The sequence below is a fragment of the Xyrauchen texanus genome, chromosome 27, assembly GCF_025860055.1.
Source record: "Xyrauchen texanus isolate HMW12.3.18 chromosome 27, RBS_HiC_50CHRs, whole genome shotgun sequence".
NCBI classification, from domain to species: Eukaryota; Metazoa; Chordata; class Actinopteri; order Cypriniformes; family Catostomidae; genus Xyrauchen; species Xyrauchen texanus.
Window position 1 is genome coordinate 35,166,064 of NC_068302.1, and position 19,543 is coordinate 35,185,606.

The 19,543-nt window shown below is 38.8% G+C and overlaps 1 protein-coding gene across 1 annotated transcript in view; it reads left to right on the plus strand.

Moving 5' to 3' along the window:
* Nucleotides 1-1,373: 1,373 nt before the first annotated feature.
* pip5k1bb (phosphatidylinositol-4-phosphate 5-kinase, type I, beta b) overlaps nucleotides 1,374-19,543 on the plus strand; it is a 59,653-nt gene continuing 41,483 nt past the window's right edge. The window contains exons 1-2 of the mRNA XM_052094277.1: nucleotides 1,374-1,509; nucleotides 19,385-19,508. The gene's annotated coding sequence lies outside the window, so the exon portion shown is untranslated. The remainder of the gene's footprint in view (nucleotides 1,510-19,384; nucleotides 19,509-19,543) is intronic.

The following is a 19,543-nucleotide window of genomic DNA, read 5'->3' on the forward strand; positions in this document are numbered from 1 at the left end:
GTGTGTGTGTGTGTGTGTGTGTGTGTGTGTGTGTGTGTGTGTGTGTGTGTGTGTGTGTGTGTGTGTGTGTGTGTGTGTGTGTGTGTGTGTGTGTGTGTGTGTGTGTGTGTGTGTGTGTGTTCCCCATTGAGGATTTTCCTTTGTGTTTTGGCTGTTTGTTTATGTAATAAAGTTGAACTGGATCTGCATCTCCTCGTCTGCCTTCGCTGCTCGTTCATAACAAGTATACTATGATGATACTTGTACATATATTGAATTGTTCCCCATCTAGCCTAGGTCTGTCCATCTGACAACTATTTCAGAAATACCACATAACTATTATCTGTAATATATTTATGACAGGTTATGGTGATTGTTGGTTGTTCTATTTAACAACCATGTAGGGATTTACACATTGAACATGTGTATAATTACATTTGAGAGTATCATTCAATAGCAAATGAATGCAAACTATTTTGATCTGCAAGGCTTACTCAGTGCATTTTGTGCCGAAGTGATTATAAATTACTATAGTCATGTGAACAAATTATTTAATGTTCATGTAGTTAGTCATATAGTTTGACAAAATTTAATAGTCATTCGACGATTGTGCCAAAGTGATTGAAAAAAACTGTTATACGGTGGTTATCAATATATTTACTGAAAGTTTCAAAACCATTTTTACATGCATGTGTTTAGAATTTTTAATGATAGATCTATAAACTGTAAATTACAGTCACTAAAATGGTATTCCATATGCCCACAGTAACCACAGCTGCCAATTCATTGACAGATAGATAGATAGATAGATAGATAGATAGATAGATAGATAGATAATTCTTTGCTTCAACGGAAATGTCTAAAAAAAAAATGACGCCAATTTTCCCGTAAACATGATGTTCAAAATCAAGGAATGTTAATTCCCAAGTTGAAGTACCTCAGTAGATGGGTGCATAGTATATAATATGTATAATTATATTAATATATAATTAAAATAAAGTATTAGACTAAAAGTACACCTGTAAAATCTATTGCATTTTCTCTTAACATCATTATAACTCTCCTAAAATGTACCTCATGCATTCCCTTCCATAGGTACATTGTTCCCTTCTCACGCAAAGCGCTCGCGCTTGTTAAAGTGTGGCGTGCTGTCATAGCAACCATGTTACGTTCCGTGTCCGTTTGTCCAACGCAGGCCGCCTCGTTTAAACGAGACACACGGTATACTGCAGCCTTCAAGCTGTCACGCAGCCTTCGAAACGAGACACAGCCATAGATAGACGGCCTGCAGGTGGCATCGAAAGCTCATATTGAAAGTGGGTTTTCCTCTGGAGTGCTGGAAGAGGCGGAGACTTGCGCTGCTTTGACTTTACATTCGCCTTCATTAACAATTTCACGAAGTAGAGGGAACATTCAGTACACCTGTGTAGAGAGCGAAAGGTTTTGGGATCTTTTGGGAATATTAGTTTACGCAAATCCTTCTATTTCTGAAAGCAAGACAGACACCACCCAAAAAGGAGATATAGACAGGTAAGATGTTTTTTTTTTAATTATGTTTGCGATGTGATGAAGTTATGTAGCATTTTTCTAAATAACAGGAAGTATACAGTACCTATACAGTATTCTGTAAATATGAATCATGTACAGTATAGTTAAGATTGCAAAATAAATAGACACAACAACTTTTAATTGGAGAAGAAAATGCTTTCCATGACTTTTGTTGTTCTAAGAGGTCATGTGTCCAGTCAAACTCTTCAGCGTTTTATCCAAACGGGTTATGGGTCTGATACTGTGTTGGGTCACTACTTGATGTCCAATGTAAAGTCTGGATCCTGAAGCAAAACCAGTTGAGAACACTGTCCTAAATCCTCTATCAGAATCAGACCAATAGACAATTACATTTTCTTTAAAATCTTTGTTGAGCCTTTCAAAACGGCAGCTGGAAGGTGAACAGCTCCTGTCGTGACCGGCGGTCTAACTCCCATGCACATATTTATTGTTCCCACAGTGGCATGCTACATTCCTCCCTTCTGTTCAGACTGCAGACAGCCAGTTGACAGACATTTACATACTAGCCCCAAACCAGCTTGAACTCCTCTTTTATAATACAGTAGAATAGGTCACATTTGAAGGCAACTAAGCTGGTCCCAGATCAGTACAGAAGAGTTCTTGTTTGGGATGTGACATGCTTTTTTCATCTTAATGTGTGAAATACCATCTCTCTGGCTGGACTAGGCCATAGTCATCATCATTAGTATATCTGTAGTGGTGATTTGATTGTGAACTTTTGACTATGAGAAGGACTTTCGGTCCAGAGAGTATAAAAGAGAGCACACAGTGAGTCATATGATATCAAGATTTCTCTTGAGTACTTACTTAGTTTGCTGCATACAACAGATAGCAGTGTTACTGGTTTTATGTAAGGTATTCAATGTTGAGAGTAGGTCTTGTTAGTATACAATAAATAATTGTGGTGCATCCTTGTCTACTAAAGCTTAAAGGAATTTTCCGGGTTCAATACAAGTTCAATTGGTCAGCATTTATGGCATAATGTTGATTATCACAATGCTTAATTTCTACTCATCTCTAATTTTCTTTCAAAAATTAGTATAAAGTATAGTCAGGACATTACTGATGTACCATCACTATTTGGAAAAAAGTAATTTTTTATCAAATCTAGACAAGCCCCATTTTCAGCAGCCATCACTCCAACACCTTATGCTTGAGTAATCATGCTAAATTGCTAATTTGGTACTAGAAAATCACTTGCCATTATATCAAACACAGCTGAAAGCTATTTGGTTTGTTAAATGAAGCTTAACATTGTCTTTGTGTTTGTTTTTGAGTGACCACAGTAGACTGGCATGTCTTAAGGTCAATATTAGGTCAAAAATGCCCCCAAAAAAACGTCTTTCTCTAGAAACTCATCAGTCAATAATTTATTTGAGGAATGAAGGCTATACAATGCTTGAAATTGCCAAAAAACAGAAGATTTCATACAAAGGTGTACACTACAGTCTTCAAAGTCAAAGGACAACTGGCTCTAACAAGTACAGAAAGAGATGTGGAAGGCCACGTGTACAACTAAACAAGACGATAAGTACATCAGAGTCTCTAGTTTGAGAAATAGACACCTCACATGTCCTCAGCTGACAGCTTCCTTGAATTCTACCCACTCAACAGTTTCATGTAGAGCAATAAAGAGAAGACTCAAAGGTGCAGGCCTTATGGGAAGAATTGAAAAGAAAAAGCCACTTTGAAAAAGAAAAACAGATAATTGGAAAAGAGTGTTATGGTTCTTAACCCCATTGAGCTTTTGTGGGATCAGTTAGACTGTAAGGTGCGTGAGAAGTGCCTGACAAGAAAGTCACATCTATGGCAAGTGCTACAGGAAGTGAGGATGACATGTCACCTGAGTATCTGGACAAACTGGCAGCTGGAATGCCAAGGATTGAAGAACATTGAAGATGTTTGTTCAAAAGTTCTGAACTTTTATTTTTCAAATTGTAATAGTAATTTTTCATGTTATTAATGTCCTGACTATACACTGTGATCAGTTGAATGCCACTTTGGTAAATCAAAGTGCCAATTTATTTCCATAAGAGCAAAATCATTACATTATTTTAAACTATTGGCCACCAGTGTACATTATAAATAAATGTTATTTATTGTTATAAATAATTAGTGCCGTCCATCTGGGTGTGGTTGTGGTTTTGGAATGCTTTACACTTAAAATGCTTATTGCTGTAATGTTTTAGAGAAATCTAATATATACAATCAGAAAAAACATTTATCATTAATCACTGACATCAAGCATTAGAGGTTCTCAAAGCCCTTACTTTGATAATATTGGTATAATCTGTGTGGTATTTGTCACTCACATAACACTGTTGGAACAGGTATGGCTTAGGACAGGAGGATTCCTTCCTTAAATAGTTTTGTCAAAGTCACTTAGGGCATGTAGAAAATGCTAAAGTGTATTTTGCAAGGGTTTAAGGTTTGTTTGAGGGGCAGTGCATTCTGAAAGATGGCATCTGGCGTAGGAGTTCCTGTTCTTTTCATTCTGTCATGCAACTCTTGGCAAAAGGTTATTTAGCCAGTGCCTTTGAATGGGAAATGAGTGGATGCAAATGAGCGCCAGGTAAAACACATCTTTGGAACATTCATCTTTCTCTACACCTGTATGCACCCTTTACTTGAAGAATTTCATAACAAAAGGTGTGAAAATGCATGGCTGAGACAAAGGTTGATGAGACAATTGCATTTTCAGACCTCTATAGTCTAAACAACCACAGGTCAAATTATTGTTATGCTGTTCTTGTGTTGGTTATAGGGCTGGACAGTTTAGCTAAAAATATATCTCAATATTTTTCAGTCATTGACAATGTACTGTATGTCTATATATTTATGCATTTGCTCTTAAATGGCTTAAAATGGTGATACTGTATTTTTAATTAGAGATTTCAAGTATGCTCAAAAATGTAGTGTAAGAACTAAAACAGTTATACTCTAGTTAGTTATAATCAATTCCTGTTTTCTAGGTTCACAAAACAAGGAAGAATGATATTTAATCATCATATTTAATTTCATTCATATCAATACATATTATACAATACAATAGTTAGTTAGTTCCAGTCCTGTAATCTGATTGGCTACTATTTGTATCACTCAGCTTGTCAGTATTCTGTGCTTTCCTTAAAATACTGGAGATTTTGATTTATTTCAGTGGCTCGAGTCTTTTGAAACCAAAATGATGCATTCAGTGACCATTTCTAGAGATAACTAGAAATCTATTCTCTATGTATTCACTTGTAATGTAGGTGATAACAAATTAGCATTTTTTATTTGTTTTATTTTTTTTATTATTATTATTTATTTCTCCCCAATTTGGCTTGCCCAATTCCCAATGTCCTCTAAGTCCTCATGGTGGCGCAATGACTTGCCTCAATCTGGGTGGAGGAGGACGAATCTCAATCTGCACATCTTATCATGTGGCTTGTTGAGCATGTTACCGCGGAGACCTAGTTCGTGTGGAGGCTCACACTATTCTCCGCGGCATCCACACTCCACTCACCACATGCCCCATCGAGAGGGAGAACCACATTATAGCGACCACGAGGAGGTTAACCCAACATGACTCCACCCATCCTAGCAACCGGGCCAATTGGTTGCTTTGGAGTCCTGACTGGATTCACTCAGCACACCCTGGATTCGAACTTGCGACTCCAGGTGTGGTAGTCTGTGTCTTTACTTGCTGAGATACCCAGGCCCCATACTTTATGTTTTGAATGAATCACTAAATCATTGATTCAACTGATTCATTACAGAACACCCAGTCATTCACGACCAAAACAATGGAAGTGAACGAGAATGATTCGTACATTTAAAAGATTTGTTCGAAAAAACAGATTCTATCCATTCGAATAAAACACCACTAATTTGAAAGAGCCGTGCAAAGTGCCGAGTTGTGCTTGATGTTTTGACTCCTTTTGGAACTATTTTCATTGTATGGAGAAAAATTGCATGAGTTAACTGACCAGAAACTTAAGTTAATCTATATTATTTACTTTTAATCTATATTATTTACTTTTTATTAGTTACTGTGTGAAAAATGCCACGCAGAGACCTCTGTGAACACCAGTCATGACATGCAAATTGTTGAATCAGTGTTTGTCTTCGACTTGCAAGTCACGAGACAAGGAGGGAAAGTGAAACTATAATCTAATGACATGCTCTTTTGCAAACTAGTGTTTAAAAGTCATCCCGATAATAATGATGCTGTTTAATATTAAAACGGCAACAGAATAATTGTAAATCTATCGTGAATATTCAATATAGCACCCAGGCTGGCTTGCATTAGTAAGAACTGAATGACATTCCTTCAAACTGATCTACTGAAATGGCTTAGTCACTGGAAGAGTATGATAAAGAAAAGGTAAAGCATGCAGTTGGCATTTGACACTTGTTACATAACCATGTTCACTGAGGCTGTAATAGCCCACAGGCAGATGTGATCACTTGGGCCTTGTGACATTTTCAAAAGCATAATGAACTGCATTCTTAAATGTTGTTGATCAGGGATAAAAATTGAAAGAGCTTGATCGGTTTGTTGACCGTGAATATGCTTCTGTCTTCTTTTATTCAGTCTGTAACAATGATAGTGTTTTTGAAGGTTTCTTTATCTTATAACCCATCTGTTAACACTATATGTAGATACTCATACTCCCATTTGTATTCCAGTGTAAGAAGGCTGGCAATAGTGAAATAGCTGCGTCAAATAGTACCTGATCCACTAAGGGGATGTCAGAACAGATCAACTGAAATTTACTGAAATTTACGGTTTTGCACTGAGTGGTGCTTGCCTGTGCAAAACCTAACCACAATGTTAGGGTGTTTTATGTGATTGCCATGACATTGCTATGTGTTTACTAAGGTGTTCTGAGTGCTTTTAGGTGTTCTGAGGTGTTTTGGGCTGTTGCTAGGGCATTAATATGTGGTTGCTTTCTGGCCCAAGTCATAAGAGCCCACCTCCAAGTGTCTATCTTTTGGTCCCTATGTTTTATTGTCCGCCTGGATATAATAGAAAAAAGTTCAAAAATGGACAAACTGCTGAAGATTTCAAATCTCTTTTGCTGTTGTTTTCAAATTTGATGCATTGTGATCGGGTAATGTGACATGTGAGATCCAATGTCGTTTGGTGTCAAATGATGTCAAACCTGCTGTGACCCATCTAAAGGTGCCTTTTTTTGTTATTGAACACAAGTGCAATTGAGATTTGAGACCAAATGGGAATGTTATCAGCAAATAACAGCATAATTTTAACTTTATGTTTAAATTTAAGCTATCATGTGTTTTAATTTTTTTTCCCTCCCCTTTTCTCCCCAATTTGGAATGCCGAATTTCCAATGTGACTCACCTCATTCTGGGTGGCGGGGGAAAAATCTCAGTTGCCTCTGCGTCTGAGACAGTAACGTGGCTTGATGAGCGTGTTACTGTGACGTAATGAAGCTAGGAAGCAAGTTGCAAGTTGACAATTAGTTTATTGACAGTCAAATTGAGAAGATAGGGGAAAAGTCCGGGGTGATGGTCTAGTGGCGCAGAGTCTCCAATGGTCAGATGATCGTGGTGAGAAGAGTGAAGAGAAGTGTTGAACAGACACGGCGAATCCGGGTAACAGCAAACAGGACACGAAACAGGGACAACGAGAGAACTGGACTGGAACTCTGAAGAGCGAACAACACCGGACATCACAAACAACGATCTGACAAGGAGATGAGAGAGTGGTGAGAATTTAAAGGGAATGGGAATGAGTAACAGCTGGTGAGAGGAGTGATTGCGGCAGAGCGCTAATCATGGTACAAACAACACGCCCACACATTCACGCACCCACACAACACACACTAAGAACACGGCACGAGACAAGGAAGAGACATAGGATTAAATACCGTGACAGTTACTGTGGAGACATAGCGCATTTGGAGGCTTCAGACTATTCTCTGTGGCGTCCATGCACAACTCACCACATGCACCACCGAGAGTGAGAACCACGTTATAGTGTCCACGAGGAGGATAACTCATGTGACTCTACCCTCCCTAGCAACTGGGCCAATTTGGTTGCTAAGGGGACCTGGCTGGAGTCATTCAGCATGCCCTGGATTCAAACTCGCAACTCAAGGTGTGGTAGTCAGCATCTTTACTCACTGAGCTACCCAGGTCCCCTGCTATCATATGTTTTTCATACTTTTCTGAAGAATATAAATATTCAGACTAATTGCACTAGATGTAAATAACATTGGCCACAGGGCTATTTGCACTCTAAAGCTGTGTTCATACTGCCAGCACCATGCAGCGACAAAACCACCTTATCTCATTCATTTTCAATGAGAGCTGGGAAATTCCGGCAACACGAGCGACGACGACCATTGGCGGCCGGATGTGGGCATGTCCAGCAACGCAACAAAGTTGAGAAATGTTTAACTTTATGCAAATTAAGAGCGACTTTCGGGAGCGGCATACAATACGAGAGAAGATGGTAGAGCTCACGTGATCCTTCTCTCTCTCAGCTTCTGCTGTGGTGGAAAGATGGAGGAAAGGCTACTATCCATACACACCGTTAGCGACCTAACTGCCAGCCACTGTTGACATGCAGCGACAAAGTAGCTGGCAGCATAATAGTCTAGTGAAAACACAAAAAATTAAGGTAAAATTGAAAAGTCCCAGGTTCTCATCTGTCTTTTGTCTCACTTTTTCTCATCCTGAATTGTTATGGCGAAGGTCAGGGAGTTGAGAGAAAGGTTTGATTCAGGTCAAATTAACTATTGTTTTTGAGTAATATTGTAGAAGCCATGCCTTTTTTGCAGAAACCATAGTTTTAATGCAATTAACCATTGTGTTACTATTATAATATGATGTTAATAAATTAACCATGTTTAACCATTTTGTGGTTACTGTGATTTTACTACAAAATACCATGGAAGTACTATGGTTGCTGTAGTAAAACTGAATAAATTGGATAATTTTTGTAAGTGAAGGTTAGGGTTAAGGGTAGGGGTTGGTGTGGGGTATCTGTTGGACTCTAAATAAACAAAATAAGCATGCTGCAGTGATGCCACATATTATACAGTGATGGAACAACATGAGATGAGTAAATTATGACAAACATTTTATATTTGCGTAAACTGTTCTTTTAATACTTAGTGTTAAGGTAAGTGTGGGCAGTAATAATGATGAATAACTAATTGTGACCACTAAATGCCATAGCAAGCATTAATAAATATTTCTTGTAGAAATTGCAACGAGATAACTCAGATTAGAGTGGCAGGGCAAACCCTCCCTGGAATGCTTGTAAATAAGTTTGTTGTCATGATTGGCTGCTTTAGGTGTAGGACTGAACCAACATTTTCACATTTAAGCTGTGCGTGTCAACTGTCGTGAGCCAATGTAGTGGAGAGACGGATGGAAATGCAGGCAATGTTGTTGGTCTCATTGGTTTCATAACAACAATGGAATCTAGACATACACATATCCTGTTATTTTCATCTTCAGAAAAAAATGCATCAATTGCCTCCAACAGCAACATGTCCCCAGTGGGCAGTAAGTTCCTGGAAAAGCTCTCTTCAGATACAAGCTTAGGCAGTAATTTGTCCTCTGCATGGACAGGGCTCGGTCACGGGATTTGTTGTTGTAGTTACCGTGTTTTGAGTTTTAGAATTAGATTTAAACATCCCATATACCATTTGCTCTTTTGTAATAAGTGCCCCTGCAAAACAGCTTGCAAGAACTTTACTTTTTTTTACTGTTAATATTTGTTAATACATTAATACTAATATATTAACATGTTAATATGTTTATATTTTGCACTCCTAAAGTGTTTTACTTTCAGCTTTTAAGACCTAACCTACTGTATTTTGAAAGCTGAACCTCCTAAAATAATTAATTGAAAGTACTCCCTGAGATTTTACACAATATACCTTTCAGTAAACAAGATTAATTTCACATCCTCACATGTTGGTACTAGGCTACAAATAATTAAAAGAACCAATTTAATCATTTATATGTTATCAGAGTGTTCTATGTTGATATTTAAACTTATATATTCAGTACTGCCGCTCCCTATATATTACACAGTCTGCGTAGGGCACCAGCTCCCTAGGGGGGCACCATCTTAGCCTAGGGGGGCACCAGAATCTCCACTCCACTGCCCTTCCTCACACTTTATTTTTTATTCAATGACCTGAGCAGCTCGTACCATGCCTCTCACAAGCTCCAGAGGTGATCGCAGAGCTCTACGTAAGGCATAAATTTGGCAAGCGCTGGCCTTGTATACAAGTCAAAATGAAATAAAAATTGACCCTATTTACTTTTTCTTATTGTGCATGATTCATGGGTTGTTCGAGAAATGCAATAACTTGCTCAACCTCTGAAACAACTTTTCTTTACTGCTGATGTCACAAATCCCTCTTAGTTCTCAACCCCATTAACCACCTGGCTCCATTCTGGTACAGTATGAAATGGATACTTAATTTCTATTGCTGAATGGATAAAAACAAGCCCTGCCTCCAACCTATTTTTTATCTAAATATCCTGTTTAGCTCAGAAACATGTCAGATTGCAAAAGTAAAATGTGTTGTGAACAGTATTTCATGTTGCTGTTGCATTTCTGTCACCATTTCAAAATCCCCTTGGAGTTGCAACATATTTGATAGGCATAACCTTAAGGAAAACTTCTTGAGGTATAATTGAATTGGAACAAAATGATCTTGAGTGATGTTGACTGCAGATCTCTTCACTTGACGATTCCTCCTGTAATAATAACAGTGGCATTTGCTGAATCTTTTCATCCCAAAGTATCATATAGTGCATTTAAATCTACGACTTATCACAACTCCCTATCTACAGCATGCAGTTACTTAACAGACGGGAAGTGTACAATGATTCCTTTATCCCTAGGCTAAGAGTGGAACAACGGGTACACCATTATCAGATAGCAGTGTGATAAAAGCGCATAGAGTCTTATCATGACCCTGTTCTAGACATCCACCTTCCATATCTCTTACACCTCATTGGCTTCCAAATATTTTGGTCTAATCCTAGAGAGTTAAGTTCACTTTTTAAAACATTTGTCCCAAAGTGCTGTTTTACACTTTTTGTGTTTTTCTGCAGAGAAATGTGCCTATTTTATAGTTTGACCTGAAAATACTGTATGCTCACTTTAATCTTTGCAAACTAAATTTTTTCATGACTGCAATTAATAGCTCAGTGCAGTTACACAATGTATTCTCAGCATTTCCACATGGAGCGGTATAGTCGACACTGTCATGGCAGGGCAAGTTAGTTAAAGGTGTAGTGTGTAATTTGTTTTCCGTGTAAAAATACTTGTTAGATCCCAGCGTATTACGACAAGACATTCGTAGGTTAATGTCTTAGGCTAAAAGTGTAAACACTGTGGCTCTGTGGCACTTTCAAAACATTGCTCTGCTTGTGTAATGGTTGCCAGCTGGTAGGTAGCTGTGCAGTATGTAACCCCCCGGCTTCAAGAGGAGCACTATAGCAAATTATGCTAGAGGCTGTAGCCTTTAGCCACCTCATTATGTCGGATTCGAAGGCTGGTTCGAATCCCGCTCGGGTCGAATAGGACTGGTTACAATTGTTTCAGCATTCTTGGGGTGGGACTATTTGTTTGTCCGACCAATAGAAATTGGGGGAGTGTCCCTCTTGAGTACTGAGTTTGGTTACTCAAAAAATTAACACTAGAGCACACATTAAGTTGTTGCACTTTAAGTATTCAACAGGACAGTCTTTTTTTCACTCATTTGTCCTCTGCAGCAAATCTTTCTGCCTTTGCTACGTGTTGAGACTTTCAGCAGTTAGTCTGATCACCTGACACATGTTGCTCCATGTATGCTGTGGTGAACTCACTTGGAATAGTAAATAGTAAATGTTACCCTTCCTTTATCTCTTACTATTTCTTAGTTTGTGCACTGACACTCACCTGGTGCCCTTCAGAGGTCATAAGACACGCTCCACAATACTACAAAATAAAGATACTTTTTGCCATTTTTGTATGGAGAAAAGGGGACAAAGATATCAGGAATTTTTCAGTACAGATTTACTTCAACCACAAAGCACTAATGCTCAATGTGTTCAAGCATATGTGCTAACTGATAGGCCATGCCTTTTACAAATATGCTTAATTATTTTAGACTAAACTAACTAATGCAATGATAGGTTACAGGCTGTATTCTCCAAATGTCCTTTAAAAGACATTAAGCCTGTTTGTTAGCTTTAAAACCATGCTAGTGTACTCCTAAAAGTTGAGAAAATAAAGTTTAAAAATTACCAAAATATTGATAACTCATCTTGCACTCATGGCTGTTTCCAAATTGTATTCAATGCTCCTTGATACAGTGCTTTAAAAGTAGCAGTTTTATCTGTGTATGTGTTGTTGTTACGAGCTATAATAAAGTAAAGTTTGTTGCAGACACTTTTGGAGGTGTGATGTCTCTTATCTTGAAACTTCATTGCTTGTATTCACAACTGCCATCTTTTAGCCTGAAGTCTAAAAAATACTCTTTTTGAATGTTTTTAAGTACTAAACTATTTTTATTTATTTATATATTTATATTCAATTTTAATGAATGGGTAGCTACAGCAACCTGAATTTAATTTCCCTCATGCAAAACCACCCATGCGTACATGGTTTTGCCATTCAATATCTATTCAATACAGCAATAATTAGGATTAAGAAGTACATTTCGGCATGCTTAATAACAGCTTTTTGTGGGAAACCTTCACACTGTACACTAAGCTAATTATGTAATCACTGTCACTGTACCCAATTAGCAAACAGAAGAATGAAGTCTGAACAAAGAGCGCATCCTTGAGGCCTGTGTCATGTTGGATATGGTCTTAATCTTGTTTCATAGCTTTAAGCCCTCAATTAAAAGAAACAGCATGGGATTCTGTCCCTTATACATGAATAATCCTTTGAAACTGTTAAAAACCTTGAAGAGATTAAGTTTTCACTGCAAAGCAACATATGAAAGTACAGTATGTGAAATTGGGACGGCTGCACATTGTACAGCATTTGGGAGACAAGATGGATAATAAACATATGCATTCATTCCCAATTCGATTAGCTAAATCAAAAAGTTAATTATGAAATAATATAAAAGAACAAAATTATTTGTTAAGATTGTTTTAATAACAGATTTTAAATCATCCAAAAAATTCTTCTTTAGCTCAAATCATGCAAAAAAAAAAAAAATTCAGGTTAGACAAGCTTATGTGCATGTGCGTTTTAGAGTAAACAAACAACCATTGTCTTTTGGCTCTTGTTACTGAAAGGAGGGTATTTTATTCCAATAGCCATAACATTGAGCGTTATGATTTCTCCAATAAACGTTTTCTATCTGAGGCTTGCTGTCTGTTAACACTGGAATACTGGACATAAACACTGTTTACTAACACTGAACTTGGACGCGTAGCAACCATGTAGAGAAGCGATATAGAGATAAATGGAAGGAAAGAGAAAGTGAGGACAGGTTTTAAAAGCGGTATGGTGATATAAACATAAGTGTTTTATGTTCTCCATGTTCTTATGTCTGGCACATGGTCACGTATCTTTTAATACATTGAAAGGGCACTTCCCTCAAGTTCTGCATGATCCGTGACCTTCCACTGTCAGTGCCACATAAGTTGCTTTTCTTTGTACAATGGGACTATTGTTCTTGATTGGATCACAGAAGAAAGTCAGATGCAATGTTTTAAACTTTAGGTTTTATGTTACAAGTTTTAAATTGGGAATATGATGTTCACGGATATTCCTGTATGGACAAACTGTGCCCAAGTCTTTGTCAACAGGTTAAAATTGCAATGTAATACAGTAGTGTTACTTATTATTAGATGTTACATAAGTTACATAAATTAATCCAGAAACTGATACAAAACCGATATTTGTTAAGCTAATTCTCAGACATGTTGTTCACGTCATTTGAATAAAAATATTGACTCATGTATCAACTTATATTGACACTTGTTTCATAATAACTTGGTTTCATCATCATATCTTTGATTCAGCATTAAACCTGCAGTGTGCAGAAATTATGAAACGGATAGTTCTGACTCTGGATTTAAAGCCGTAGTTAATTGTGGATTAACGCACACCTGTGATTACACATTCTGTATTAATGCACCAAATTGCTACATTCAGGGTTTGACATTAACATCGTCCACTGTGGCTACTGCTGTTCCAAAGTCACTAGCTACTCAGCATTTTCACTAGCCAAAATACCCCACGCCACAAAAAGGGATACATGTAACTTGAAACTGTAACTGCATGCGTTTCTTTGGGCATTTTATTTGAACAAGAATGATATGAGTTTAGCAGGGCACAGGTGTAATGATTTAAGTCATCTCTATAGAGAATATCTGAATGCACACATGACCAGTTAAAACAGGAGAAAGAATTAGTCAAATATTGTAATTGTGCTTGCCTTCATGAAAGTTAACCATTGTTCTTCCATTTTTTAACATTGGTATAATTGGCATTTGTAATAATAAAGCCATATCCACAGGTAGGACCATGGATGGCTCCACAATACTATGGTTAGGCTAATGTAGATAGTCTTTCTAAAAAATAAACTATATTATTTGTTATGAAAAGCTAATAGCCTAAATACAAGAAACCTTTAGCTACATCTTTCACCATTAATAATTCCATGAAGATACCATTTACTTTTATTGCACCTTTTCCCATAAATGAAAAAAAAAAAAAAAAATCATCTATTTATTTTCATAGAAGAAATAAAGTCCTAAGGGTTTGGATTAAAGGTGAGTGAATTATGAAAGAATAGTTTGGCCATTAATAATATAAATTAAGCTCTATAGACCTATTTGATTCAGTAAAACTAACTGGTATAGAAGCATATTAAAGAAAACATTAGTTTGGATGATGATGTGTATTTTAAAAACATGCAGGTTTGATGGTAAGGTAATCGATGCCAGTGCATGCCACACTGTAGTCTCTTTACCTCATCAGTGCTGTTTAATGTCAGGGCTGTCTAGCAGTTTGAGAGGCTTCCTTCATATAGAGCTTTTAACTAGAACGTTCTATGTAGAATTCAAATGGGTCACATAAGTTTTGTGGTCTCCACCTACTGCCGCGATAGCCAGTGAAGCCGACTGAATCACGCCTTCGCTCTGGCTCTATCTCTGGAGCACACTGATGTGCACTGCGGCAGTTTGCACGAAAGGATGCTTCATTCGTCCTGCGGAGTTGCATGTGTCAGATTTGAGAAGCATATTTACTGCTTATAAAGCAATGAACGCGAGATGAAAACTTACTTCAGCTGCAGCCACCTGCCAAAGTGGCAAGTAAGAGTAATTGAGTTAACCGCCTCTACAAGTAGGTATAGCTGCAGGCCGGAGACCACCAAATGGGGGCGGAATCTCCAAAAGAGGCAGGGTTACTCCAAAATTGGGTTGCACCAACTCGAAAAGGGGCCGTCACTTCTACTCATGGTTAAGGTTAGGGAAAGGGTAAAGTTAGGGGCTTCTTATATCTTTGCTGGTGGTTTGGAGCTCCCGCCTCTTTTTGGGGCTCTTCCTGCAGCTATATCCATCTCCAACACTGCCCGCATTTTGCGGGTGGGCGGGTGTTAATGTCAAGCCCTGGCTACATAGCTTTGCAACTGTAAACAACTTCAAATTAGTTACAGCATACTTTGGAAAATGATGACATTAGAAAATGGAAAACAAAATTTTCCACCAAAAACTGTATTAATGTGGAATAGGGCTTTTCTGCATTGATTTGTTCTATCGTAAATAGCGTGTTTTAATTCTGATCAAGTTGTAATTATGACTGGGAAACTTTTCCGGCCTTCAAGTGCAGTCGGAAATATCCTAATTATGAGTTCTGAACACATTAGTGTCATAAATAAGTCGTATTTAGAAGTGAGAAACTCAGAATTCTAGATAATACCAAGCTGCGTTTGCGTTTCTGTTTGAAAAGTCTTTATTTTAGCAGTTCGCGTGGTGATGCTAGAGGGGCAGAAATGACACACATCAACTTTAATTAATCACAACATTGTGGATAAAGACACAAGGAGGAAGAATTAAATCAACTGGGACGACTCCTGTCACCCTGGAGGATTGTATAATATTGTGATCTGGATGGCAGTGTTGAGGCAAACTGCATGCAGGTGTTAAACGCTACAGACAACAGCTGGTTATCAGGAGCAAACATACACACTTTCTCTCTCTTCCTCCCTTGTTCCTCACATGCCTGCTGCGTGTGCTCTCTCTCTCTCTCTCTCTCTTTCTCTCTCCACAGTAGACCCATGGATATAAACACGCTGGCACAGAGCAAATGGCACCGGTGCTTTAGATGTTCTGACTGATTCAGAGGCTGCTCTTAGCTCTGAATAAGGGCTCAGTTTCACAGTTTGTTTATGCCTCCAATTTGAAAGGCCATTATTCCTCATTCACACCAACTCGGAGGGCCTGCACTCTGTCTGCTGGCTTTACGAGGAGCAATTTATTCAGTGCCGTGGCTGCTGGACGGCTGGCTGCAAACACACACACACACACTTAGCTGGTCATGAGACCAACCTATAAAAGCAATTAAGTTGCTGCATTGACTCAATGAGACTCACTCATTATTTCACTAAAGGTGAAGTGAGACAGTTTGCAAAGAGGTTTCCCCAAAGACTCCCCCCATCTGCAATTTGTCAGACAAAAAATCATGTCATTGTTCGACCCAATGTTGCTATGTCAGGCCAGACATGCTGTTTGTTTACACCTATACAGGCCATCATATGCATATGTAGATGTAAACACACGCACACCTACAGACCCACATTCACATACACCGAAGCAATGCTATGACTCGTGTATTGATGTTATTTGTTTGTTGGAGTTATTGAATATGTGACAGAACGGTCTGATCCAGTTAATAATTTCAATTTTCTGTTCTCTTTTGCGCTTTCTTTTTAGGGTCAAATGGTTACTTTTTTGGTCCAGATCCATTGTTATTCAAAATACATTAAAAATGCAATTTATGCAAAACAATTGCTTCAGTTCACCTCTTCTATAAAAAACGAATTTCAATTACTAATTTCAAAGTTACTTTTTCTGGGGCTAAAAGTAAAAAATGTCATGTGGTCTAACCATCAGGTGACAGTAAAAAAATCTGTCTCATTAAAGCTGAAATTCTTGAAAATTTTTTTTAATTAATTATTTAGTTGTGTACACTCACATGTTTATTAATATCCAGGGGAAATAAATTAATTCATTTTTTTCTTGATGATTACACCACATTTTTTGTCATTATTTTTTGTAAAAATAGGATAATGTTTTTCAAAAATGTATGAGACCAAAATGAACACAAAGATTACATTTCTATGAACATTACACATGTGTTTTAAACTTTACATTTTCATCACCTCCTTTATTGTCCATGACCCTTTAATCAAATGCAACTTCTTTGTTGGAAGTTGTAACACAGTTGAAGGATGGGCAAGGAGGAGGCGAGAACCGGCTTGTCAACATAAATTATATTTTAATGAGAAACTCAAAACACATAAACAACACACATGACGGACATGTCCGTAATTCTCTCTCTCGAACAATCGTCACCGGCCGCTTTTATCCTCAGGCTACTCATCAGGCTGATTGGGGACCGGCGCTGATATTCCGACCGCCCCGCCCTCCGCTCCACACTCCTCCCGGCGTTATCTCAGGCCGGGTGCCACCGGCATGACGCATACCCCCCTATCCCTGGGGCGGGTGTATCTTGCGCTCCGCTGGTCATCCCCGCCTTCCTCGCCCTGGGAGGAGACAGGAGGGAAGACAACAACAACAACAACAACAACAACAACAACAAAAAACAAAATAGGCGAGGGAAAAGGCCAACACGGTGCGACAGGGAGAGAGAGAGAGAGAGAGAAAAGCTCACTCACCGGTTCTCTGATGTACCGTCACGTGGTCCTCGAACACTCCTCCACACTCAGGCGGACGACAGCCGCTCCAACACCGGGCGAACCGAGTGAAACCGCTGACCCCAGCGGGTAGAACGCGCTCCGCTTTTCTGGCGGCAAATGGGGACACTCCTCCGCCCCTGGCAGCGGCTCTACCGCCCGGCGGTCGGAGAGTTTCTTCCTCCTCCTCGCGACGGGCGGTCTTCCCTCGACCCTCCGCGTCTCTGGGGACGGCAGGGCACTCCTCCGCCCGGCAGCGGCTCCTCGCCCAGGCGGTCGGGTATCCAGTCCCCACTTGCCCCGCTGGACGACGGCCGCACTCCGCATCCGGCGGTCGGGCTACTCCGCCCCCGGCAGATGGCAGCGGCGCCCCTGGGTGGACGGCAGTGTCGAGGACTCTGCGACGGGCATCCCTCCTCCTTCCCGGTTTCGCACCAATGTAACACAGTTGAAGGATGGGCAAGGAGGAGGCGAGAACCGCTTGTCAACATAAATTATATTTTAATGAGAAACTCAAAACACATAAACAACACACATGACGGACATGTCCGTAATTCTCTCTCTCGAACAATCGCCACCGTCGCTTTTATCCTCGCGCTTCATCAGGCTGATTGGGGACCGGGCGCGCGATATTCCGACCGGCCCCGCCCCCCTCCGCTCCACAGAAGTATATTTGTCAATTTAGTATTTTTATCAATTAAAACTTTATGTAAATAAGCCTGGTGACAAGTGTTCATTTAAAAAAAAGAAATTCCCCCCCTTAATCAAGTTTGCCATTGGAGAACCTACTAAAGTGATGTGTGCATTCTTTTCGTTGACAAAATATTTTCTTCTGGCCAAACAATGTGCAGAGACATCTACAAGTAAGCCGTTCATAGGGTAAACACTGCAGCTTTGTGGTGCTTTCAGTGTTATTTTGTTTGTTTGAGCGGTCCAACATGTCAATTTCTCAACTAAGGCCTTGAGTTTGGGGCCTGGGCTGGGACGATCAGTTTGATCAATCGATGGTAGATTGGATGGGTGTTCAGGAAACCTGTTGGAAAATCATCATCAAATTTTGTGACTCTAGTGGTGGAGAAATTCTACACTTCACCATAAATTCCACAAAGATCTTTGCATTCTCTAGTTAGTTACAAACCATTTATGTACTAATGCTTTAAAGACCCCAGAAACCAATACAGTTCTAGGAGAACCTACTGTATAATGTAACCTCCAAAGAAAATCTAACCTATTTTCAGACCATTACGATTTTACATGGTATTACAATAATGCGTCCAGAGATTTAGTGAGAATAAATATTCTCTGTAGTTATTCTCATTAGATTCTCATTACTGTAATACAGGTACAAGAAGTGCATCAAACACTACCATGCTGTATAAATACTTTACAATCTAAATAATATATCATGATTTTTTTCCACATTACAGTAATGAGAATGAGATGGTTTTGCATTATGACAATGAGAATTGGGGAAGAGAGTGCATAATTGTCAATAAAATAACATCACAATGCAAACATAAAATATCCCTATTTGTACTTGCATTATTCTTTCATATAATATATTTATTTATATAATTTATATGTATTTTATTTTTATTATCTGTGTCACGTTGTCATATTATTTGTGCACTGGGTGCTTCTGTGACCAAGACAAATTCCCTGTGTGTTTATGCACTGGCAATAAAGCTCATTTGTATTCTGAAAAATGTTAGTCTTACAGTAGACTATATTTTCTAAATGTAATTTTAAATATAAATTGTAATGTATTTCTATTGATTTTGGTGTGAAATATGACCTTGACATGTTCTAGACAGGTTTTCTGAGATTAACCCTCATTGTTTGACATTAAAGCTTTTTGGTTTTCCAACCACAGCCACAGTAACTAGGTCTAACTAGGTCACACTAACTTAATCTCTTCCCATCCTCAGGTTGATAGCAAGAACATCCATTCTAAACAACTCACAGACCTCTGCCTTCCATCCAGTCCACATGACCGAGCCGTGCAGAAGCCGTGAACAGCACACCAACACCTGCGTTCTCGGTTAAAACAAGGTAAGCCCCAATGACATCATATTTCATTAGCAGAG